Source organism: Nomascus leucogenys, chromosome 25 (genome assembly GCF_006542625.1).
Source record: "Nomascus leucogenys isolate Asia chromosome 25, Asia_NLE_v1, whole genome shotgun sequence".
NCBI lineage: Eukaryota > Metazoa > Chordata > Mammalia > Primates > Hylobatidae > Nomascus > Nomascus leucogenys.
This window is the reverse complement of record NC_044405.1, coordinates 10,887,941-10,915,013: the sequence shown is the minus strand read 5'-3', so window position 1 is coordinate 10,915,013 and position 27,073 is coordinate 10,887,941. Positions and strand designations below refer to the sequence as shown.

Below are 27,073 nucleotides of genomic sequence, written 5' to 3'. Positions count from 1 at the left end.
ATTCAGGGTGAATTAATCCAAATGAAAAATGTCCCGGACATTCTACAAAATTTTTGCCCTTAATATTCAATTTTTTTAAATCAGAAAGGATAATTTAACCTTAGTAGGTTGTATGTGTAACAAAATTTATTCATTTCTTCTATGTTTTCAGTTTTGTTTACATATAGCCACTCATAATACCTTCTTATGATCCTTTGTATTTCTTCAGTGTTGGTCAAAATGTCTTCTTTTTCATCTCTGATTTTATTTATTTGAGTCTTTTCAATTTTATCTTAGTTATTCTAGATAAATGTTAGTCAATTTTGTTTATCTTTTCAAAAAATAACTTTGTTTTGTTGATCTTATAAATTATTTAAAAATCTTTATTTCATTTATTTCTGTTCTGAGCTTTATTACTTCACTCTTTCTACTAATTTTGGTTTTAATTTGTTCATATTTTTATAAAAATGAGTTACCTTTAGTTGAAATTTCCAGTGAAAACTTAGAAATTGATCAATACCAAATTGATTTTTGTTTTTATTTCTGCCAGTAGATTAAAGTCTATCAAAGATTTAAAAATATTTATCCAAAGTTCAAAGGCTTAGTCTATGTTTGGTGATTATCTTACACTTTGTGCTCATAAAATATTTGGACTCTAAGCTTTCCATTGCGTTTACACAAAGCACATCAATGGATCGCTTCATTGGGTGTTTCGTCCTTCTTGTTTGATTCTTCTTTTTCTATGGAATGGAAGCTATGCCAAAGGGAAGCTCCTACCTGGTCCCATTCCTCTCCCAGTTGTTGAAAATATTCTACCCTTAAGAAGTATGAACATCAGCAAATCCATAAGCATGGTAAGTATGGCTATTTTCTTTTTTTAAATTTTGTGATTTTCTACTATTTAAACTTTTAATTTAGATTCGAGGGTACATGTGCAGGTTTGTTTTATAGGTAAACTCTCGTGTCATGGGGGTTTGTTGTACAGATAATTTTGTCACCTAGGTACTAGGCCTAGTACCCAATAGTTATTTTTTTCTCCTCCTCTCCTTCTTCCCACCCTCTGCCCTGAAGTAGACCCTAGTGTCTGTTGTTCCCTTCTTTGTGTGCATGAGTTCTCCTCATTTAGCTCCCACTTATAAGTGACAGCATGTGGTATTTGGTTTTCTGTTCCTGCATTAGTTTGCCTAGGATAATATCCTCCAGCTCCATCTATGTTCTGCAAGAGACATTATCTCATTCTCTTTTATAGCTGCATAGTATTCCATGGTGTATGTGTACTACATCTTCTTGATCCAATCTGTCATTGTTGGGCATTTAGGTTGATTCCATATCTTTGCTATTGTGAATAGTGCTGCAATGAACATTTACATGCATGTGTCTTTATGGTAGAATGATTTATATTCCTCTGGGTATATACCCAGTAATGGAATTGCTGTGTCCAACAGTAGTTCTGCTTTTAGCTCTTTGAGAAACCACCATATTGCTTTCCACAATGGTTGAGCTAATTTACGTTACCACCAATAGTGTATAAGTGTTCCTTTTTCTTCACATCCTTGCCAGCATCTGTAAGTTTTTGACTTTTTTATAATAACCATTCTGACTGGTGTGAGACAATATCTCATTGTGGTTTTAATTTGCATTTCTCTAATGATCAGTGATACTGAGCTTTTTAAAATATGCTTTTTGGCTGCATGTATGTCTTTTCTAGAAAAGTATCTGTTTATGTCTTTTGTACACTTTTCAATGGGATTGTTTGCTTTTTTCTGTAAATTTGTTTAAGTTCCTTACAAATGTTGGATATTAGACCTTTGTCAGATGCATAGTTTGCAAACATTTTCTCCCATTCTGTAGGTTGTCTGTTTACTCTGTTGATAGTTTCTTTTGCTGTACAGAAGCTCTTAAGTTTAATTAGATCCCATTTGTTAATTTTTGCTTTTGTTATGATTGCTTTTGCTGTCTTTGTCATAAAATCTTTGCCCATTCCTGTGTCCAGGATGGTATTGCCTAAGTTGTCTAGGGTTTTTATAGTTTTGGGTTCTACATTTAAATCTTTAATTTATCTTGAGTTGATTTTTGTATATGATGTAAAAAAGGAGTCTAGGTTCAATCTTCTGCTTATGACTAGCCCGTTATCCCAGCACCGTTTATTTAATAGGGAGTCATTTCCCCATTGCTTGTTTTTGTCGGCTTTGTCAAAGACAGTCATAGGTGTGTGGGCTTGTTTCTGGGCTCTCTATTCTGTTCCATTGGTCTATGTGTCTGTTTTGGTACCAGTACCATACTGTTTTGGTTATTGTAGCCCCATAGTATAGTTTGGAGTTGGGTAACATGATGCCTCCAGTTTTGTTCTTTTCGCTTAGGATTGCCTTGGCCATTTGGGCTCTCTTTTGGTTCCATATAAATTTTAAAATAGTTTTTTTTTTTTTTAGTTCTGTGAAGAATGTCACTGGTAGTTTGACAGGAATGGCATTGAATCTGTAAATTGCTTTGGGCAGTATGGCCATTTTAATGATATTGATCTTCCTGTCCATGACCATGGGATGTTTTTATATTTTTTGTGTATGTCATCACTGATTTCTTTGAGCAGCACTTTGGAATTCCCATTGTAGAGATCTTTCACCTCCATGGTTTGCTGTATTCCTAGATATTTTATTCTTTTTGTGGTAATTGTGAATGGGATTCAATTCCTGATTTGGCTCTCAGCTAGGCTGTCTTTGGTGTATAGAAATGCTAGTGATTTTTGTACATTGATTTTGTATCCTGCAACATTGCTGAAGTTGTTTATCATTTGAAGGAGATTTTGGGCTGAGACTATGGGGTTTTCTAGATATAAAAAAATGTCATTTGCAAAAAGGGATACTTTTAATTCTTTTCTTCCTATTTAAATATGCTTTATTTCTTTCTCTTGCCTGATTGTTCTGGCCAGACCATCCAATGCTATGTTGAACAGGAGTGGTGAGGGAGGGCATTCTTGTGTTGTGCCAGTTTTCCAGGGGAATGCTTTCAGCTTTTCCCTATTCAGTATGCTGTTGTTTGTGGGTTTGTTATAGGTGGCTGTTATTATTTTGAGGTATGTTCCTTTAATATTTAGTTAATTGAGAGTTTTTAACACGAAGAGATGTTGAATTTTATCAAAAACCTTTACTGCATCTATGGAGATAATCATGTTTTTTTCCTTTAGTTCTGTTTATGTGATGAATTAGATTTATTGGTTTGTGTACATTGAACCAACTTTGCATCCCAAGGATAAAGTTTACTTGACTGTGGTAGACTAGCTTTTTGATGTGCTGCTGCATTTTGTTTACAAGTATTTTGTTGAGGATTTTGCATCAATGTTCATCAAGGGTATTGGCCTGAAGTTTTCTTTTTTCATTGTGTCTCTACCAGGTTTTGGTATCAGGATGATGCTAGCCTCATAGAATGAGTTGGGGAGGAGTCCGCTTTCCTCAATTTTTGGTGATAGTTTCAGTAGGAATGGTACCAGCTCTCTTTGTACATCTGGTAGAATTCTACTGTGAATCCATCTTGTCCTTTTTTTTTTTTTCTTGGTAGGCTATTTATTACTCATTCAGTTTCAGAGCTCATTATTGGTTTGTGCAGGGAATCAATTTCTTTCTGGCTCAGCCTTGGGAGGGTGTATGTTTCCAGGGATTTATCCATATCTTCTAGGTTTTCTAGTGTGTGTGTGTAGAGGCGTTTGCAGTAGTTTCTGATGGTTATCTTTGTTTCTGTGGGGCCAGTGGTATATCCTTTCCATCATTTCTAATTGTGTTTATTTGGATCTATTCTCTTTTTTTCTTTATTAGTCTAGCTAGTGCCCTATGTTAGTAATTGTTTCAAAATGCCAATTCCTGGATTCATTGATCTTTTTTTTTTTTTTTTAACAGCGAAAGTGAGACTTTAATGATGGTCTTGCAAGATTGGGTGTTTAGTAGCACACCCAGCACAGTTTTTTTTTTTTATTATACTTCAAGTTTTGGGGTACATGTGCACAACGTGCAGGTTAGTTACATATGTATACATGTGCCATGTTGGTGTGCTGCACCCATTAACTCGTCATTTAACATTAGGTATATCTCCTAATGCTATCCCTCCCTGCTCACCCCACCCCACAACAGGCCCCGGTGTGTGATGTTCCCCTTCCTGTGTCCATGTGTTCTCATTGTTCAATTCCCACCTATGAGTGAGAACATGCAGTGTTTGGTGTTTTGTTCTTGCGATAGTTTGCTGAGAATGATGGTTTCCAGCTTCATCCATTGATCTTTTAAGGTTTTTTTGGTTTCAATTTCCTTCAGTTTAGGTCTGATTTTTGTTATTTCTTGTCTTCTGCTAGCTTTGGGATTGATTTGCTCTTGCTTCTTTAATTCTTTCATCTGTGATGTTAGCTTGTTAATTTGAAATCTTTCTAACTTTTTTACATGGGTATTTAGTGCTATAAACTTCCCTCTTTACACTGCCTTAGCTGTATCCCAGATATTCTGGTATGTTGTAGCTTTGTTCTCATTAGTTTCAAATAATTTCTTGATATCTTACTTAATTTCATTGTTTACCTAAAAGTCATTCAGGAGGATGTTGTTTAATTTCCATGTAATTACATGGTTTTGGGCATTTTTTTTTTTTTAGTCTTGACTTCTATTTTTATTGCACTGTGATCCAGGAGTGTGTTTGGTGTAATTTTTTTGTATTTGCTGAGGATTGTTTTATGTCCAATTATGTGGTCAGTTTTAGAGTGTGTGCCATGTGGTGATGAGAAGAATGTATATTCTGTTGTTTTTGGGTGGAAAGTTCTGTAGAGGTCTAGCAGATCCATTTGGTCCAATGTTGAGTTAAGGTCATGAATATCTTTGTTAATTTTCTGCCTCAATGATTTGTCTAATACTTTCAGTGGACTGTTGAAGTCTCTATTATTGTGTGGGAGTCTAAGTCTCTTTGTATGACTCTAAGAACTTGCTTTATTAATCTGGATGCCCCTGTGTTGGGTGCACATGTATTTAGGATATTTAAATTGTTGAATTGAACTCTTGTTGAATTGAACTCTTTACATTATGTAATGCCCTTCTTTGTCTTTTTTTTTAATCCTTATTGATTTAAAGTCTGTTTTGTCTATGATTAGGATTTCATCCCCTGATTTTTTCTGATTTCCACTTGCTTGGTAGATTTGCTTCCATTTTTTTTTTTTTTTATTTTGAGCCTGTGTGTGTCATTATGTGTGAGACTGGTCTCTTGCAGCATACCATTGAATTTTGCCTTTTTATCCAGCTTGCCATTCTGTACCATTTAAATGGAGCCATTTAGCCTGTTTATATTCAAGGTTAGTATTGACATGTGTGGTTTTGATCTTGTCATTGTGTTGTTAGCTGGTTACTATGCTGGTTTGTTTGTGTTGTTGCTTTATAGTGTTACTGGTTTGTGTATTTAAGTGTTTTTGTATTGGCCGGTAGCGGTCTTTTCTTTCTATATTTAGTGCTTTCAAGATCTCTTGTAAGGCAGGTCTGGTGGTAATAAACTCCCTCAACATTTGCTTATCTGAAAAGGATCTTATTTCTCCTTTGCTTTTTTTTTTTTTTTTTTTTTGAGATGGAGTCTCACTGTCACCCAGGCTGGAGTGCAGTGTCGTGATCTCAGCTCACTGCTCCTTTGCTTAGGAAGCTTGGTTTGGCTTGATGTGAAATTCTTGGTTGAAGATTTTTTCCTTAAAAATGTTGAATATAGGCTCCCAATCTCTTCTTGCTTGTAGGGTTAGAGCTGAGAGGTTTGCTGTTATCCTGATGGTGTTCCCTTTTTGCAGGTGACCTGCCGTTTTTCTCTAGCTGTCTTTATCGTTCTGTTTTTCATTTCAACCTTGGAAAATTCTGATGATTATGTGTCTTGGGGAGAATCTTGCAGGGGTTCTCTGTATTTCCTGAGTTTGACTGTTGGCCTCTCTAGCCAGGTGAGGAAGTTTTCATAGATGATATCCTAAAATATGTTTTTTAAGTTGTTTGCTTTCCCCTCATCCCTTTTAAGGATGCCAGTGATTCGTATATTTGGCTTCTTTACACGATTCCATATTTCTTGGAGGTTTTGTGCATTCCTTCTCATTCTTTTTTCTTTATTTTTGTCTGACTGTCTTATTTCAGAGAATCAGGCTTCAAGTTCTAATTTTCTTTCTTCAGCTTGGTCTGTTCTGCTGTTAATACTTGTAATTGTGTTGTGAAATTCTTGTAGTGTGTTTCTTAGCTCTGTCAGCTCTGTCAGGTTCTTATATCTACTGGCTATTTAATCTTTCATTTTCTGTATCATTTTATTGTGGTTTTTAGTTTCCTTGGATTGGGCTTTGCCACTCTCCTGAATCTCGATGATCTTCATTTCTATTTATGTTCTGAATACTGTCATTTCAGCCAGCTCAACAGGGTTAAGAACCCTTGCTGGAGAACAGGTGCAATCATCTGGAGGACATATGACACTCTGACCATCTGAGTTACTAGTATTCTTGCATTGGTTCTTTTTCATCTCTGCATGTGGATGTTCCTTTAACTGTAGTGTAGATTGCTATAGTCAATAGACTTCTTTTCTGCATGTTTTTCATGGAGCTGAGCCTTTGTGCAGGGTCTTTATTTGTAGCCGGCTTTTTGTCTTTCGTTTCTCAAAGGAGTCCGTTAATGAGGTATTTTTGGTGTTGAAGCCTTGAGGTGTGATCGAGTAGGTGGTACTTAGGTGTATTGATCAGTTGGTGGGCTCTTGCTCAGTCATGTGGCTTCCTTATATTTTCTCACAGTTGCAGCCATGCCCCTCTCAATACTCTGAGTGTAGGCTCCTCTCCCACTTGAGTGCTGGCTATAGAGCCCAGCTTGGCACTCCTGGACTGCCCACCACAGCTCTGGGGCAATCTGAGTTTATGTTCCTTTTACAACATGGAGACAGCAGAGGAAGAAATGTTAGTGGTGGTTGCAGCCACAGTCTCCTTTTTAAAATGATGAATTTTTATCATGATTGTTTTTGGTTTGCTCTTACCTCCCCAGATGCTCTGTCTCTGACTCCTTTGCACATTCAGTCCTTCCCCGGGTCGAGCTCAATCTTTGTCTCTCTCCACACTCTATGCTCTCCCTGCTAGGAAATCTCTTTACACTTTCATGTAAAGCCTGAGTTAATACAGAGACTTCATAGAATTCACAATTTGTCTTTGTAGTACTGGCTTTCCTACTGAGCTCCAGACATGAATAATTAGGTGCCTGCTTGATTCTTCCACTTGTATGTCTCAGAAACATCCCATTTTCAACATGTCCCCCAAAATATCACAATCTCCAAGGCCTCCTATCACACGTCTTGTTCTTTTTCAGTGTTTCAAACTTGTATCTAGTTCCAAAGCATGAAACCTTTGAGTTACCTCTTATCCCTTCCCTTTATTCTCCACATTCAACCCAACCCATCAATATATCAGTTTTTTTTCTTATAGTTGATCTAATAAATTCAACAGGATAATAGGATAATAACTTGACTGGGCATAATTAAAAAGAGAATTAGGGGATTTGAAGAAAATGCAAAAATGTTTTCTCTATAGCGTACATAGAGAAATAGAGATTTTTTTTTAAAAAAAGGAAGAGTAAAAGATGTTAAAAGATGAGTAATATATTGAGGATTTTTTTTTTTTGAGACAGAATCTCGCTCTGTTGCCCAGGCTGGAGTACAGTGGCATGATCTCAGCTCACTGCAACCTCTGCCTCCTGGGTTCAAGCGATTCTCCTGCCTCAGCCTCCTGAGTAGCTGGGACTACAGGTGCATGCCACCAAGCCTGGCTAATTTTTCTTTTTTCTTTTTTCTTTTTTTTTTAGTACTGACGGGGTTTCACCATGTTGGCCAGGATGGTCTCAATTTCCTGACCTCATGATCCACCCGCCTCAGCCTCCCAAAGTGCTGGGATTACAGGTGTGAGCCACCACGCCAGGCCTTTCTTTATACTTTAAGTTCTGGGATACATGTACAGAATGTGCAGGTTTGTTACCTAGGTATACACATGCCATGGTGGTTTGCTGCACCTATCAACCCGTCATCTACATTAGGTATTTCTCCTAATGCTATCCCTCACCTAGGCCCTCAACCCCTGATAGGCCCCAGAGTGTAATGTTCCCCTCCCTGTGTCCATGTGTTCTAATTGTTCAACTCCCACTTATGAGTGAGAACATGTGGTGTTTGGTTTTCTGTTCTTGTGTTAGTTTCCTGAGAATGATGGTTTCCAGCTTCATCCATGTCCCTGCAAAGGATATGAACTGATCCTTTTTTATGGCTGCATAGTATTCCATGGCGTATATGTGCCACATTTTCTTTATCCGGTCTATCATTGATGGGCATTTGGGTTGGTTCCAAGACTTTGCTATTGTGAACAGTGCTGCAATCAACATACATGTGCATGTGTCTTTACAGTAGAATGATTTATAATCCTTTGGGTATATACCTAGTAATGGGATTGCTGGATCAAATGGTATTTCTGGTTCTAGATCCTTGAGGAATTGCCACACTGTCTTCCACAATGGTTGAACTAATTTACACTCCCACCAACAGTATGAAAGCGCTCCTATTTCTCCACATCCTTTCCAGCATCTGTTGTTTCCTGACTTTTTAATTATTGCCATTCTAACTGGCATGAGATAGTATCTCATTGTGGTTTTGATTTGCCTTTCTCTAATGACCAGTGATGATGAGCTTTTCTTCTTATGTTTGTTGGCCACATAAATGTCTTCTTTTGAGAAGTGTCTGTTCATATCCTTTGCCCACTTTTTGATGGGGCTGTTTTTTTTTCTCGCAAATTTGCCTAAGTTCCTTGTAGATTCTGGATATTAGCCTTTTGTCAGATGGATAGATTGCAAAAATTCTGTCTCATTCTGCAAGTTGTCTGTTCACCCTGATGATGGTTTCTTTTGCTGTGCAGAAGCTCTTTAGTTTAATTAGATACCATTTGTCAATTTTGGCTTTTGTTGCCATTGCTTTTGGTGTTTTAGTCATGAAGCCTTTGCCCATGCCTTTGTCCTGAATGGTATTGCCTAGATTTTCTTCTAGGGTTTTTATGGTTTTAGGTCTTACGTTTAAGTCCTTAATCCATCTTGAGTTAGTTTTTGTATAAGTTGTGAGTAAGGGGTTCAGTTTCACTTTTCTGCATATGGCTAGCCAGTTTTCCCAACAGCATTTATTAAATAGGGAATCATTTCCCCATTGCTTGTTTTTGTCAGGTTTTTCAAAGATCAGATGGTTGTAGACATGTGGCGTTATTTCTGAGGCCTCTGTTCTGTTTTGTTGGTCTAAATATCTGTTTTGGTACAGTACCATGTTGTTTTGGTTACTGTAGCCTTGTAGTATAGTTTGAAGTCAGGTAGCATGATGCCTCCGGCTTTGTTCATTTTGCTTAGGATTGTCTTGGCTATACCAGCTCTTTCTTGGTTCCATATGATATTTAAAGTTTTTTTCTAATTCTGTGAGCAAAGTCAATGGTAGTTTGATGGGGATAGCATTGAATCTATAAATTACTTTGGGCAGTATGGCCATTTTTACAATATTGATTCTTCCTATCCATGAGCATGGAATGTTCTTCCATTTGTTTGTGTACTCTCTTATTCCCTTGAGCAGTGGTTTGTAGTTCTCCTTGAAGAGGTCCTTCACATCCCTTTTAAGTTGTATTCCTAGGTATTTTATTCTTTGTAGCAATTGTGAATAGGAGTTCACTCACGATTTGGCTCTCTGTCTATTATCGGTGTATAGGAATGCTTGTGATTTTTCCACGTTGATTTTGTATTCTGAGACTTTGCTGAAGTTGCTTGTTTGTTAGCTTAAGGAGCTTTGGGGCTGAGATGATAGGGTTTTCTAAATATACAATCATGTCATCTGCAAACAGAGACAATCTGACTTCCTCTTTTCCCATTTGAATACCCTTTATTTCATTCTCTTGCCTGATTGCCCTGGCCAGAACTTCCAATACTGCGTTGAATAAGAGCGGTGAGAGGGCATCCTTGTCTTGTGCTCGTTTTCAAAGGGAACGCTTTCAGCTTTTGCCCATTCAGGATGACATTGTCTGTGGGTTTGTCATAAATAACTCTTATTATTTTGAGATATGTTTCATCAATACCTAGTTTACTGAGAGTGTTATCATGAAGAGGTATTGAATTTTATCGAAGGCCTTTTCTGCTTCTATTGAGATAATCATGTGGTTTTTGTCATTGGTTCTGTTTATGTAATGGATTACGTTTATTGATTTGCAGATGTTGAACCAGCCTTGCATCCCAGGGATGAAGCCAACTTGATCATTGTGGATAAGCTTTTTGGTGTGCTGCTGGATTCAGTTTGGCAGTATTTTATTGAGGATTTTTGCATCGATGTTTATCAGGTATATTGGCCTGAAATTTTCCTTTTTTTGTTATGCCTCTGCCAGGTTTTTGTATCAGGATGATGCTGGCCTCATAAAATGAGTTAGGGAGGATTCACTTTTTTTCTGTTGTTTGGAATAGTTTTAGAAGGAATGGTACCAGCTCCTCTTTGTACCTCTGGTAGAATTTGGCTGTGAATCCATCTGGTCCTGGGCCTTTTTTGGTTGTTAGGCTATTAATCACTGCCTTGGTCCTGGGCCTTTTTTGGTTGTTAGGCTATTAGTCACTGCCTTAATTTCAGAACTTGTTATTGGTCTATTCAGGGATTTGACTTCTTCCTGGTTTCATCTTGGGAGGGTGTATATGTCCAGGCATTTATCCATTTCTTCTAGATTTTCTAATTTATTTGCATAGAGGTGTTTATGGTATTCTCTTATGTTAGTTTGTATTTCTGTGGGATCAGTGATGATCTTCCCTGTATCATTTTTTGTTGTGTCTATTTGATTGTTCCTCTTTTCTTCTTTATTAGTCTGGCTAGAGGTCTGTCTATTTTGTTAATGTTTTCAAAAAACTAGCTCCTTGATTCATTGATTTTTTGAAGGGTTTTTCGTGTCTCTATCTCCTTCAGTTCTGCTCTGATCTCAGTTATTTCTTGTCTTCTGCTAGCTTTTAAATTGGTTTGCTCTTGGTCTCTAGTTCTTTTAATTGTGATGTTAAGGTGTCAATTTTAGATCTTTCCCACTTTCTCCTGTGGGCATTTAGTGCTGTAAATTTCCCTGTAAACACTGCTTTAGCTGTGTTCCAGAGATTTTGGTACGTTGTATCTTTGTTCTCATTGGTTTCAAAGAACTTATTTTTTTTTCATTTCTTTTCTTTTTATTTTATTTTATTATTATTATACTTTAAGTTTTAGGGTACATGTGCACAATGTGCAGGTTTGCTACAGATGTATACATGTGCCATGTTGGTGTACTGCACCCATTAACTCGTCATTTAGCATTAGGTATATCTCCTAATGCTATCCCTCCCCCCTCCCCCCACCCCACAACAGTCCCTGGAGTGTGATGTTCCCCTTCCTGTGTCCATGTGTTCTCATTGTTCAAAGAACTTATTTATTTCTGCCTTAATTTTGTTATGTACCTAGTAGTCATTCAGGAGCGGATTGTTCAGTTTCCATGTAGTTGTGAAGTTTTGAGTGCGTTTCTTTATCCTGAGTTCTAATTTGATTGCACTGTGGTCTGAGAGACTGTTTGTTATGATTTCTGTTCTTTTGCATTAGCTGAGGAGTGTTTTACTTCCAATTATGTGGTCAATTTTAGAATAAGTGCGATGTGGTGCTGAGAAGAATGTATATTTTGTTGCTTTGGGGTGGAGAGTTCTATAGACGTCTATTAGGTCCACTTGGTCCAGAGCCGAGTTCAAGTCCTGGATATCTTTGTTAATTTTCTGTCTCATTGATCTGTTTAATATTGACAGTGGGGTGTTAAAGTCTTCCACTATTATTGTGTGGGAGTCTAGGTCTCTTTATAAGTCTCTAAGAACTTGCTTTATGAATCTGGGTGCTCCCGTATTGGGTGTCTATATATTTAGGATAGATACCTCTTGTTGCATTGATCCCTTTACCATTATGTAATGCCCTTCTTTGTCTTTTTTGATCTTTGTTGGTTTAAAGTCTGTTTTATTAGAAACTAGGATTGCAACCCCTGTTTTTTGTTTTTGTTTTTGTTTTTGCTTTCCATTTGCTTGGTAAATATTCCTCCCTCCCTTTATTTTGAGCCTATGTATGTCTTTACACATGAGATGGGTCTCCTGAATACAGCACACTGATGGGCTTGACTCTGTATCAAATTTGCCAGACTGTATCTTTTAATTGGAGCATTTTGCCCTTTTGCATTTAAGGTTAATATTGTTATGTGTGAATTTGATCCTGTCATTATGATGCTAGCTGGTTATTTTGCCTATTAGTTGATGCAGTTTCTTTATAGTGTCGATGGTTTTTACAATTTGGTATGTTTTTACAGGGGCTAATACTGGTTTTTCCTTTCCATATTTAGTGCTTTTTTCAGGAGCTATTGTAAGGCAGGCCTGGTTGTGACAAAATCTCTCAGCATTTACTTGTGTGTAAAGAATTTTATTTCTCCTTCACTTATGAAGCTTAGTTTGGCTGGATATGCTATTCTGGGTTGAAAATTCTTTTCTTTAAGAATGTTGACTATTGGTCCCCACTCTCTTCTGGCTTGTAGGGTTTCTGCCAAGAGATTCCTTGTTAGTCTGATGGGCTTCTTTTTGTGTATAACCCGACCTTTCTCTCTGGCTGCCCTTAACTTTTTTCCTTCATTTCAACCTTGGTGAATCTGACGATTATGTGTCTTGGGGTTGCTCTTTCAAGACTTATCTTTCTGGTGTTCTCTGTATTTCCTGAATTTGAATGTCTGCCTCTCTTGCTAGGTTGGGGAAGTTCTCCTGGATCATATCCTAAAGAGTGTTTTCCAACTTGGTTCCATTCTCCCTGTCACTTTCAGGTACACCAATCAAACACAGGTTTGGTCTTTTCACATAGTCCCATATTTCTTGGAGGCTTTGTTCTTTCCTTTTCATTCTTTTTTCTCTAATCTTGGCTTCATGCTTTATTTCATTAAGTTGATCTTCAATCTTTGATATCCTTTCTTCTGCTTGATTGATTCAGGTGTTGATACTTGCGTATGCTTCACGAAGTTCTCGTGCTGTGTTTTGCAGCTCCATCAGGTCATTTATATTCTTCTCTAAACTGGTTATTCTAGTTAGCAATTCCTGTAACCATTTTTCAAGGTTCTTAGCTTCCTTGCATTGGGTTAGAACATGCTCCTTTAGCTCAGTAGAGTTTGTTATTACCTACCGTCTGAAGCCTACTTCTGTCAATTCATCAAACTCATTCTCCGTCCAGTTTTGTTCTCTTGCTGGCGAAGAGTTGTGATCCTTTGGAGGAAAAGAGGTGTTCTGGTTTTTGGAATTTTCAGCCTTTTTGGCCTGGTTTTTCCTCATCTTCACGGATTCATCTACCTTTGTTCTTTGATGTTGGTGACCTTCGGATGGAGTTTCGTTTGGACATCTTTTTTGTTGATGTTGATGCTGTTCCTTTCTATTTGTTAGTTTTCCTTCTAACAGTCAGGCCCCTCTACTGCAGGTCTGCTGGAGTTTGCTGGAGGTCCATTCCAGACCCTGTTTGCCTGGGTATCTCCTGTGGAGGCTGCAGAACAGCCTAGATTGCTGCCTGTTCCTTCCTCTGGAAGCTTCCTCCCCGAGGGGCACCCACCGGATGCCAGCCAGAGCTCTGCTGTATGACATGTCTGTTGACCCCTGCTGGGAGGTGTCTCCCAGTCAGGAGGCACGAGGGTCAGGGACCCACTTGAGGAGCTCAGCAGAGCTTGAGCGCTGTGCTGGGAGATCGCTGCTCTCTTTGGAGCTGGCAGGCAGAAACATTTAAGTCTGCTGAGGCTGCCCCCATAGCTGCCCCTTCCCCCAGGTGCTCTGTCCCAAGGAGTTGGAAGTTTTATCAGTAAGCCACTGACTGGGGATGCTGCCTTTCTTTCAGAGACGCCCTGCTCAGAGAGGAGGAATCTAGAAAGTAAAACATCATTTTTCCAGTACATGATTCAAGGCTGCCCTGTCCCTCACCTGGATCAATAGATTAGCTTCCTGCATCCTTTTGACCCTTTTCTAATTTATTATCTGCACTGTAGCAAAGCTAGCATTTTGAATTTCAAGCCTCATCATCTCATTACTCTTTAAAAATATTGAATTGTTTGTCATTTTATTGAGTAAAGTTCAAAAATTATTGTCCCAGAAAATCTAAGATAAAGTTTTAATTTCTGGACCCTAATTTCTACGCCCTATTTCACATCTGGCTTCTCCTCATTTAGCTATACAGGTCTTTTGTCTTCTCCTTGGTCCAATCATATGCTTTCTGGCCATTCAATCTTTTCTCTTTACTTGCCCCTCTCCTTCCCACCCCTCATTCTCAGGACAGTATTCTCTTTCAGAGAATTTACCATAATTGGGATTTATTCATATAATCCTTTGATTATTGTCTGTGTCCACCTGCCAGATCAGAAATGCCAAGAAGTCTTAAAGGGCTTGTGTTTCTCTTTTCCTTCACTATTGCATCTCTGTTGTAGTAAAGTGCTGGCACATAGCAGAAGCTCAACAAATCAAGGCATTGTCTCAACAAATGCTCACATCAACCCTACCTCAGAAGTATTTTCATTCCTCAGTTTCCATGTGCAGCCAGAGAGGTTGATTTGATTCATCAACATGCCTAAGACTGCACAATCTGTAGAAGGAAGAACTTGGAACTGAAAGCAGGTCATGCTGTTTTTACTCTTCCACTCTACATTTTAGACCTCCCTGTTTCTTAAGCTTGGGGGCGGATAACAGGAACCATGTGACTATCCTACTCGACTCCCTCCTTTTTTTGTTATTAAATTGTACTGGAAATTTGGGCTTTCAGTGATTGTATTTTTTCTGAACATGCATTTTTTTTTAGAACAATGAACTGACTAGTTTTTTTTAAATGAAATATGATTAAGAGAGAATAATCTCTAATGAGCCCATAACCGGGAACTCTGGATATTTTTTATTAAGTGGAAGAAAAATATAGACTTTGGCAATTGAGACGATCTTCATTAATAAATAAAAGGATTGTTCCAGATGTGCTACAAAATAAATACATTGAGAAGATGTGAAAAGCAAGATGGTTTGATACACAGCCAAAATTTTAGTGTCTCTATTGGTAATAATCAGAATAACTTGTTTGATTATACCATTGTGATTTAGTTGGATCACATACTATGTTGGTGTTTGGCCATTTGGGGCCACAAAACAACATTTTCTTATGGTTCAATCCCCAATAACGGGAGATTTTTCTCTCCCTCCTCTGTGTCCCAGGAAACACTTCATTTCCCGTGAGCCCATTGAAAAGAGGCTGACTTTGGTTGAATTTGCTGACAAGTGTGTTGGTTCTTCTTTCTTCCCCATTTCTATATGTTTGTCCATCTTCCATGTGGAAGCTGTGGACTAGTTAGAGGTAATCTGCTACTTGATCAAAAAGGATAAAGAAGTTCATGAAACTTCAATGACCTCTGTACTTACAATTCTCTTTTAGAGAAAATGGCCTGAAGCAGCGTCTTCCTGCAAACTTTTGTATGACATTTACTCACATTGAGTGAAAACAATGGGTTCAATGGATTGTACCAGAAATCAGGAGGTAAATTGTACTAGTGAGAAGGAGATGAGAAATCATGCGAATTAAGAGAGATGATCTCAGTTTCTGATTTTCCAGTTCCCAATATATTTATAAGAGGTCTGGGTGTATTTTATTTTTCACTTGTGAATGTCTATGAAGTTGTCCTTTATAGTCTTCCAAAAAAAATGTTTTTATTTGCCCTCATTTGGGAAAACTTTTTTCATCACTGAATAATCCCTGACCAGCACAAAAATTAAATGGGGGTAATGTCATGTATATAATATAAACTCTAAAGATAATGAAATACATCTACTTAAAAAGAAAAATGTTCTTTCTCTTGTGGAACTTAGGTTTCAGAATGTAAATGTATTTTATATTGGCCAATTGGACTGGCTGTGAAAGACCAGTAACCAAGCAAGAGAAGTAGATGTTGCTTTAATGAGGTATAAACTATATCTTGTTAAATAGGTCTTACCTTAGACAAGTAGTATAAATGCACACCCAAACATCATTCATTTGCAATACAGAGGCATTTAGAAGTGATTCACATGGATTTTTTCCTTTTATTTTTGGAAAGGATTAATCTAAGCTTCTGCTGTGTATGGTCCTGTGGCTACATTACAAAATTCAGTTGTGAAGCTATAAAATGAATTAGTCTAGACCTCAAATCTTATTTCTTATGAAAAGCCTTGTACTTGTAGCTGTATGAACACGTGTTTTTGGATTTTTTTTTTCTGCTAGAATGGAGAGAACACACTGGAGATCACAAATGCATTTATTCTTTTTCACCAACTGTTTCATTGGCCTTAAAAAATACTAGGCTAAACTTAAGTGGTAAAGATCTGAAATAAAAAGATTCATCTTTATGTCTGAACAGCAATTTTTCATAGGTCTCTAATATCTTGCATTTCCTTATCTATGGATAAGGATATATGGAATTGATCTACATTTTCTTTAGTAATGTTTTCTCTGTTTATTGAGAACAGATATCTTCATCTCCTTCATGCATTATCCTTAGTAATAGATGTCAGTAGGATCCAGAGCCATTCTGGAACTTTACCAAGGATTAAGGATGAGCACAGATCACATCCAGAGTCTGTGAGAAGACAGTATTTCTGATTTAGACCCATAAAGACAGTATCTCATAATTGTGAGCAAAGATTGCATTTGAAGGATTATGTTTCTTTTTCCTGACAAGATGTTGCATACTATGGAATGTAAATTTTTATGATGATTGGAGAGGAACTGAGCTCCTTTCTAGCTCAGTTCCTTTCTAGCTCAGTCCCTTTCCAATCACCATAAAAATGGAAGCACAAACCTTCAACAAAATATATTCCTTAGCTGAGCTTGAGGTTTTGCATAGCCTCTCATTTATTCTTTCTAGAATCAGTAAAGTGCATTAGGAGTCAGAAGACTCCACTTGTTCTATTTGCTCTCCATTGCATTATGACTTCATCAGGCACTGCTATTAAGGGGCACTGGTAACAAATGTATGTACTTTCTAAATACCTACGATGTAGTAGCTAGGTGGCTACATGTTGGGCAAAATGGGATAAGACAATATCACTTTAACATGCTTCAAGTACTACGTCAAGGCCTTACTATGTACTATTTCATTTTAATCCTAAAAGAAAAAACACTCAAAAGAAGGAATGATCGGGTATATTTTATAGATACAGAGGCTAGAGTTCAGAGACATGAACCTGCCTGGCCCCCTCTGCACATAAACAATTATTAAGTAAGTGGATGTTTCAGGAGTCAAATCCAAGTTTATTTTGTTTCAAATCTGCTTCTCTTAATTAATATACTCTACTGCTTCCAGATACCATTATTTACCTTTAAGTGACTGAGATTCTAATGATACTGGTAAACCTGTTAGTAATCAACCGAGCAGGTTACGATGAAAGAAAGTATAGACTCTAAGAGGCTATAGAGAAGGCACCTAAGCTGGGTTGACAGGATGAGACAAGGCATTCTGGAGAAGGTAATTGTGGTGGGGGAGTAACAGGCAACCCACAGTGATGGAGGGCAGCCATATTTCAGGCATTGGGCAGGGAGTGTGCACATTCTGGAAACAACACATCATTTTTGTAAAGTTGGGACCCAGAATGAGAATACGGGAGTGATTGAGGATGAGAGTAAAGGGTAGGAGCCTTGTATGGCATCATTTATAGCACCCTTAACAGGTTGGATTTTTCTATAAATCAATGGGAAGATGTTGATGATTTTATGAATAAGAGTAATATGATTAAATCTGAATTTTAGAAATATCACTTTGGAGGCCATGTGCAGATCAGATTTGGAAGTGACCACGACTGGAGGCAGGGACACCAGAGTTTTCTGTTAAAAACTGGTCCATGCAAGAAAAGATGACTCCTGAAATAAGACAGTGATCATTAGGATGAAGAGGAAGAGAAGATTTGAGGAATACTTAGAACAGAATTTACTGAATTTACTGGTTGAATTGAATGTGAAGAGGAGATGAATAAAGAAGAAAACACCCTCAAAGATGATAACTAAGTCTTGACTGAGTGATCAAGTGAATGGCTATACAGGAGGAACAGTTTATTGTGAAAATGATGGGGTACCTCTACAGGACACCCAGAGAGGGAGGTTTAGGATTGTACATATGTATCTGGAGCTCTGCAGAGAGGTCCAAGCTAAAGATATGCTTCTGGAACTTATCAGCATAGAGGTGGTAGTTCAAGTCAGTAGAGAGGAAGAGACCTTTTAGGGACAGTGTGAAGAAAGAGAAAGGAGAAGATGAGCAAAGAAGCTCCAACATTTAGAGGGTGGGTGGAGGAAGAGGAGGTTGTGAAAAGTATGTGAAAAGCATGTAGGTTTATTAAATGACTATAGTCAATAAAACAAAGGGAGGTGAGAACGACTAGAAGGGATGAGGAGCAGCTTCCTATTCTACAGAGAAGTGAAAAAGTCTGAAAAGAATCTTTTGGATTTAGCAACAGAATGATGATTGAGATAACATTTCTCTTCAGTTTAATAATGTTTGTTCCTCAAGCTCCTCATGGTGATAGGACTTAGTGTGGTTAGAGTTGGCTCAGAAGAGAGATGTAAGTTCAAGGTTTATACACCACTCCAATATTCACAAAAGAGGTGGCATAATAGAAGAGATTTTTTTTCTCTTTGAAATACAATTATAAAAATAAATCTTATTTAATGTCTTTCTCTGTTTGTGTACCCCACCAAAGGAAATCAAGGGATTTCTCCTCATTAGAAGGAATTGCCCTTGGAGTAAGAATTTATCCCTTTCCACTTTCAGAGCCCCCTCTGAGCGTACACTATACAGCAAACATTGGATGAAGAATGTGTATTTTCAGTATTAGAAGCTGTGAGTGTTCAAATTATATGTTAGTATATTAGCTTTAAGAACATAACTTCTACCACTCAAACAAAGTTAGAATTGTGTTCTTATACCTTATGACACTGAGCAATGAATCAGAAACAGAAATTTTCAGTGCATGAGCTTGAGTCAGATAGGTCTGTGTTTGGACACCACCTCACACTTTCTAGGACATCATGGGGAACTAATTTATTTTAGTTTCAATTTCTTTGTAGGGGAAGTGGGAATGATGATATCTACCTTGTAAGGTTTTCATAAGTATTTAAGGAGATAATGTACATTCAGCATTTAAACAGTTCTTTGCAAATAATCACTGCCCAATAAATGTTAACCAGTATTATTTTTATTCTAATTTTTAAAGTCAACCTTTCTTCTCTGCTTTGGGACACATCCTTGATTGTGGCTTTTCAGACATTGCTCCCACACCTTGCCACACTCCACTCTTCTTAGGGTCCTCAGTCTTTCCTTTTTAAATTCTTTCTTGTTACCAGTCATGCCCAGGGATCACTTGCCTTAAACAAATCAACGTTTTTCTTTGGATATTGATGCTTATTTAATAAACTTAAAATTTATTTCTTTTCATGATCAACTCTTATAATGAGTAGTCTACGCTTACTGTCATTTCTTTCATTTCGTTTTATTTGTAAACTTTGAAATTGAATCTTAGCCTACTGGAACATAGATTCCTGAAATGGCTCATTGGTGACATATTGCTAGTGAAAATAAATGGCCTTTTAAAATCTTCCACCTCTTGGGTCATTCAGCTGCATGTGATTTTCTTGAGAACCTCGTCTTTGAAAAACTTCTTAGTCTTCTATTATGTGTCACCACAACATCCTCAATCTTTTCTTCACGGGTCCCGCTTTTCCCTCCCACATCACAGTCATTGGAGTTTCTCAAGGATTGGTCCTTAGCTTTCTCTTCTCCTTTTTACACCAATCCCTTCACAGAGTTTTATCTACTTAGAGTTTTTGCCATGCTCTTGATGATGAAAAGCATCACATCTACATCTGTGTTGTGACCTTTTAACTTGTACCCAACCTCCGTATCTGCAAATATGGGACCCCTAGAATTCCTGTCGTTGTCTCATTGTCTTCAGTAGATAAGCTCGACTTTCACCCTTTTTTTGAGCTTAACTATTTTTCAGTCAACAAAGACTTCTACCCTTAAAAAAGTTATTTTTTGGCTGTACCATTCAGATTAGAATCTGCCTTAAACTATGTGAAAACCCTGTCATCCCTAGCTTCTATGTGCTTTGAGGTCAGCACCCACATTTATATTTCTTGTGTGAAATTCAAATACTTCACAATTAACTACTGTGTCCACTTAAAAAAAAAGTCACTGTTGTAGATGAAAAACAAAACATAGGTAAACATCAGATTAGAAATACTATTATACCCTAGAGTGGTCTAATACTTACTTGGGAATTTGTATTTATTGTCAGGCTAAAGTTTGTTTAATAATATTAATAGACATAATTAGAAGTGAGATTTAAGTGATTAAATATTGAGGGTCGTATAAAACAGACATACTAAACAAATGTTTATTTATTTATTTTGTTAATTACTTGGCACTTGAACTTAATATAATGTAATGTGTTTCTCCATAACTGGTTAAGAAATGAATAGGAAATTTTCAATTGAAGTATTAAATGGGATATTTAGCAAACATTTTATGAGCCACAATTTGAAGAATGTTGTTAATTCTCAATATAATTACTTTCATTAAAATCCAGTAAATCTGATTTGTGTAGTTAACTAGAAAAAAATGCTTGAGTAGTAAATTCTGTGTTGAAGACATATTTTGCTTTGTGTGGTATTGAGCAAAGCTTTCTTAAACTTTCATGTTTTTCATTTGAAAAGATCCAGACTAAATCTCAAACAAATGGTAGATTTGGTAAAGTCAAATAAAACACTTTTTGGAACAGATCCACACAAAAAGGAAGCAATTTTTCATAGATCTGAACAAAAGGACTAAATTTCCCTTATTCCTACTTAGTATACAGCTCAATCTCAGTACATAGACTTGTTTTGTGTATTTTCTGGTTAAGAAATGACTTAAATTCTATTATGGATAGGGATACTTAGTTGGCCTCTTCCGGTGGTCAAATAATAATTTTGATACTATTTGGGGCTATATGTTAGTATATCGAAAGTCCAATTTGAATTATTTTCGACAGCTGAGTCACCACAGTGATTTTGCAAATGACTTTTATTTTTTTGCTTTGATTTCTCTATCACAATTCAAAGAAGGATTTTGATCAGACACTATACTAAATTATTTAATAATGAGAAAAATTTGAAGTCATTAACAAGAGAAAATTTGAAAACTAATGAAGGTTAGCAGAAATTTTGCCAAGAGAGAGATGAGGGCCAGAAGTGGCTGACTTACAGCTGAGACAAGTCAGCAGTATCAATGTTTTATCTTAGTCTATCCAAAAAAAAATGTGTCTCCAAGATGCCATATTTCTGCCTCCAGGTATCTGTTTTATTTGACGTGTTGTTACTGTACTTTCATTTCTTCACTTCTTTATTCTATCAAAAATATGTGTATTACAATTTGCAATTGTAAAAATTTGGAACCAGCCTGAATGATATACCATGGAATACTACTCAGCAATGAAAAGGAATGAAATAATGGCATTTGAAGCAGCCTGGATGGAACTGGAGACTATTATTCTAAGTAAAGTAACTCAGGAATGGAAAACCAAATACCATTGTTTTCACTCATATGTGGGATCTAAACTATGAGGATGCAAAGGCATAAGAATGATACATTGGACTTTGGGGACTTAGGGGAGAAGGTAGGGGATGACAAGGGATAAATGACTACATGTTGGGTACAGTGTACCCCTGCTTGGGTGATGGGTGCACCAAAATCTTGGAAATCACCATTAAAGAACTTATTCATGTAACCAAACACCCCATGTTCCCCAAAAACCTATTTAAATAAAAAATTGACAAATTAAAAAAAAATAAAATGAATTAATCATAAAAAAGCCCAAAACCAAAAAACAAAAATAAGTGTATTAAATACCAAATATGTGACCAGATACCAATGATTGGCATTGCCTCTAAAGCATGTGAAGGTGCAGCCCTGACTCTTGCTAAGTTCTTCTCATTCATCTTTACCCATACCTTATTCCCAGATGGGAGTCACTTGCAAGGATCACAAGATGTGAATGTGGGTTTTATACTTTGGGGATTGTGGGATTCATAGAAGTTACAGTTGGGAAAATATGTATCTGGCTTTTGAACCCATCATATTTCCTCTGTTGTCTCTATACTGGAAACACCAAGGAATTCAGTAAAAAGAGGTAGAACTTGGAAAGGCTGAAGCCCATTTTAAATAGATCAAGTCTTCCCAGAGTGGGGGAAGATGGCCATTGTGAATTACAAGACTAGGCTAATGATGCTGTGATATACATTTAGGTAGTAGTTGAGATGTAGAAGGTGGGAGACCCAAAAGGAAGTTAGCATAACTCTGTTTTATTATTCTTTTTCTTACTGTAATGAATCACCTAAGCTTCCTCTTTCAATTCATGGGGTAATCTTTAAATAACTACAGAAGAAGTGGGCATAATTATAGATAGGTTCATTCTTTTCAAGATATTTTTATTCCGGCTGTGCATTTCTTGATATTCTGTCTCCTTTCTCTCGCTCATTGTTCTTTATGTTTACACTCTGCATATTTTAAAAGAGTGATTCCTTTTCTTTGTAAATAATTAGAAATCATAGAAGTTTCTAAGTAAACACAAAATAAACAATGGGATGGTGTCTCCTTTTATAGTTAAAGTTATAAGATTGTAGAGAAAAATGATTGGAAATAGGTTGATTCCATGAAGCTAGGAATAGAAAGAATAGAAGGGAAGAGGATTTGCATGGCACTTTTGTATGATATCTAAAATCCAGGTTATTTTCATCAGGGCTTGTCAGTCCTAAAGAACATTCTCTATGTAGAGAGGAAAGTCACTACTGCAGAAGAGATAACCTCTTAGGGTGCGTCCCCAGGGATCCCAGCTTCTTCAGGCTTCTCCAATCCAGTATAAGTTACAAAACTTACAATCAGTGGGGAATTTCCTTATTTGAAGTCTTGTCGCTTCAGTGACTTTCTAAATAGAAATTAGAGAACCCAGAAAGGTTTTGAAAAAATTTTTAGTTCTTCCTGGCAATTGCATGTATATTTTTTTCTGTGTGTTATTTGGATGTGAGGAGCTGTCATTATTTTAGGAACAAATACGAAACAGTCTCTGGAAAATGGAATTTGATTTTGATTCAACAACAGGAGAATTCTACTGTTTCTCTCCAGCAGCTCCACGATAAAAGGTATGTTCAATATCATTGAGAAGAAAGGCTCCAAATGCTGCCTTTTCTTCACAAGTATCATTTGGAGTAAGTATAGTGAAGGCAAAATTTGAGTAATTAAGGGTATAAAATTGACATGTGCTTTGGTTTTCTTGATATTAAAAGAATGTATCCTATGGATAGTCATCTAGAAGTTTACTTCAAATTTCCACTGACTTTCTTATGTAGAAACAGATATAATATTCCTTTTCTAAAAAGTGAAAAAGGGAAGTGACAAAGAACAAATGTTTCACAGTTCATTGATTATGGGACCGAAAATAAGAAGACTGCATGTGTGGCATGTGTGTATGTAAAAGTGAACGAGAGAAAGAGACACAGAGAAAAAGGTGTTTGAGGCAGAAAGGAGAGTTTTTGGTAAATAAAAAAGGCTCATCTATACTTAAAACATAAAAGCTTAAAATAATGCAAAGTAGAAAAAAATGGCTATAGGGAATACTAAGAAGGGAGAAATTGGTGAGACAGGATATTTTCCATAACAATTTTTAAAGGTCATAACTATATTTTTATTTCCTAAGCTCAAAGCTCTATGATTATAAATAACTGACATGACTAGGTTCTGATCACAACTTTGAACTTAGTTAGATTTGATTTTTGTGTTTTTCTTCATCTATCTACCAAGTTGATCAAATTGTTGATAAAAAGGATTTAGTAAAATTAATGTAATCATTTATAATAATATTAGATTAATGAATCAGACCAGAATAATTCTCGAAAATGGTTTAAAGTCATTTAAATTAAATCTGTTCAAAAGTCTTTATTCCAATGGTATTTTCCCAATATTCTATCTCTTTTCCCTTTTTCTTTATCATTTTAATTTAAATAATCAAAAATAGAGTGGTTAAAGGGACCATGTCAAGATACTGGTAAATTTGAAACTATTCTACTTATGTCAGAATTTTTATTAATACATTTGTGTTCAAATAGAAATCAATTTCCCAGGATAAATCTTTGATTTATAAATTGAATATAACTATATATAAATATAACTATTAGACCTCTTTTCTGATGCTCATAGGTATGTAATATATTAGCAAAATCAGACATCACTTTTCTTCCTTTCTTGTTCAGTTAGCTATAGAATACAAAAAGAATGGTTTCATGCTGACTGATTGCTGTCCTTCATTCTAGTATATTTATAGACCTAGCATACATTTTGAAGCTTCAAAATGTTTTCCAATGTAATATAAATAGCAAATTTAATTTTGAACCTATTGATACTTGGAATAAACATGTAGCACAATGTTTGACCCATAGTAGATAATCAATTAGTTTTTGTGGAAAGGATGAAATCTTCAAGTTGACTGTTCTAGAAAAATCGGCTAGCTGAAATTTGCTCCATGAAAATAGACTACTTTCCTGAACTTATATAGTATTTTGCAACTTCCTGCTGTAATTCAGAACTAAACCAAGGCCTCTTAACTATAGATGTGTCTGAACCAATCTATCACCAATTCAACAAAAATGCTTTAAAAATAGACCAAGAATTATTCCTTTGGATAAGTAACTGATATACTAGTTTGTATGTAAATTAAAAAATAATTCAGACATATAAATTGAATGCTACCAAAGTATACAAAATTAAAAGTAAAAATAAAAAACCTAACCTTAAAGCACATGGCTGTTGTTGAGTTGGGAATGTAGACAAGCTACTGTTGCTGTCAACAGTACTTGCCAAGGTCAGGTTCAACTAATGTCATGAGCAGGGCATCAAAACCACCCACCTTCACAAAAAGCACTTGCAGGCACCAGGCACCATGAGCACATATTCAAGAAGAGGCTAATAACTTAGAGAGAAGCAAAGGGACTCTCATATTTCCCGTTATTTCCATATTGTTTGTGATGAATAAAGCCTTAATATTCATAAATATCCAAATAATTCTAAATAAACTACTCAAAACATACTTTTTAGATGACAAAAACACATGTAAAATGATTTTTTTTCTGGAGCATCAATTCCTTATGGTTTCAGGGAAGATAAATATTAAGTGTCTTAGAGATACAGTATGAAACCTCCTGGGTTTCATGTTTGCCACCAATTGATGAATCTGTCTTTTCTAATAAGAAATGCTTCTAATATTCTTGTAGGTTATAGAATTTAAAGAGATTATAAAAATCACTCCTTCCTTCATTCTTTAAATCATTTACCAAATATGGAAAGTCTCTTAAGTTTGTAGTGGGAGTAGAGAAATAAGAAAGACAGAAATAGTCTGTCTTCATGGGATGAAACATGAAAGTTATTACACCTAAAAGCTATGAAGAAAAAGCTATCATCAGTTCCAAAAGTTGGAGGAACATTTCAGTTAGACAGGAAGAATAAGTTCAAGAGATCTATTGTATATCATGATGACTATAATTAATAACAATATACTGTATACTTGAAAATTACTGAGTGTGAGGTAATGCATATGTTAATTTGTTTGATTTAGCCATTCCACAGTGTACACATAAAATTAAACCATGTTGTACACCATAAATATATAAAATTTTTATTTGTCAATTCAAAAACAGTTGGAAGAAACAAACGAGAAAAACAGAAGCACACAGCATGGTGATTTGCTTTTTACTATGGTCTTTTTCATGTTCTTCTATGCACCTGTAACGCCCCCTTCAGGCATTCGTGTTCCACTTTCTAGGCTGGGCTCAGGGAGCCATCTCTGCCTTTTTCTAGTGCCTTGTGCCTGTGTATGTACCTCTCTCATTGTCCTCACTATGCTATTAAAATCGATCTCTTTATATGTCTGTTTCTATCAGTGAATTACACACTTCTTGAGAGTGGTGACAGATATTATCTTTCAACCCTAGCCGTAATGATGCAATTGAAAAGTGGATGAGTTGATTTGCTGAAGGTTGAATTCTTGGCAGGAGGCATGATGAAGAAAATCTTCACTTCTCTGGAGACAGGAAGTCTGAATTCTACTCTGTGGCTGCCACTTACAAGTTCATAGGAACTGAAAACAAGGACACCATGTGAACTTGTGTGACCACTTTCAATGCTGAGCCGTGGCAGATGCTTTTGGTACTTTGCATCTCTTCCTCTCGGCCCCTCTCTGATTTCAGCCACTGTGTCAGTGGACAATCCCTCAGAGTTCGGAGACTCATCTCTTGCTGGCAGCTATCTCCTGTTTTCCTGGAATTTGGCTCAGGAAATAGGACACTGGAAGAGGCAGGGATTTTTGTCCTGGGGCAATCATTAACCAAGGACAATGGGAAGCTGTTGGAGAAATTTTTCAGCCTCTTGTCTTTGGCGAGAAGTGGGAGAGGTGGAAGGGGATGACTGCAGGGCGTTTGGTTTGCTTCTCAGAGGGCCTGGCAGAAACAAACCCACATTTATAACACAGCCTTATGTTTCCTTTCCTTCTTCTCACTCTTCTGCTCATTTATTTCAGCTTCCTGATATCTCCTTCCAAATAAACCACCTGCCTCCAAGTCTAAGTCCTTGTCTTAGGCTCTGCTATTGGGAAGACTCTAACCAAGACACCAGCCTAAGCAGCAGGGTTCTTAAGTGGTACTCTAATAAGGCCAGTACTTTTCTGTTTTGTTTCCACATAACATGCAATATGATTTTCCTCCCAGCCTGTGCATGCATTTTCTCATTGATGGTTAGGTCCAGCCAAGGACAACTTGACTGACTTTTTTTTTTTTTTGTCATTGTCTTAGAATATCTTCCCTCTATTTACTAGGCAAGATTTATGTAATTTTTGTATTTGTCTCATTTGTTGACAGGGAACCCTGAGCAGAACACATGCACAAACTCATGCCATACCCTAAGGGACAATATTCCCCACATCTACTTGGAAATCTTTGGGATGCTCAATGG

General features: G+C 36.7%; 1 long non-coding RNA gene across 3 annotated transcripts; it reads left to right on the top strand.

The window, feature by feature from the left end:
* Window positions 1-430: 430 nt before the first annotated feature.
* Window positions 431-27,073, top strand: LOC115833159. 3 transcript variants are annotated; one of them, XR_004028604.1, is made up of 3 exons: window positions 431-833; window positions 23,122-23,217; window positions 26,643-27,073. It is a non-coding gene; the product is annotated as an uncharacterized LOC115833159 (long non-coding RNA). The 3 variants fall into 3 exon arrangements; XR_004028606.1 differs by lacking the exon at window positions 23,122-23,217; XR_004028605.1 differs by lacking the exons at window positions 431-833; window positions 23,122-23,217 and adding an exon at window positions 25,709-26,272.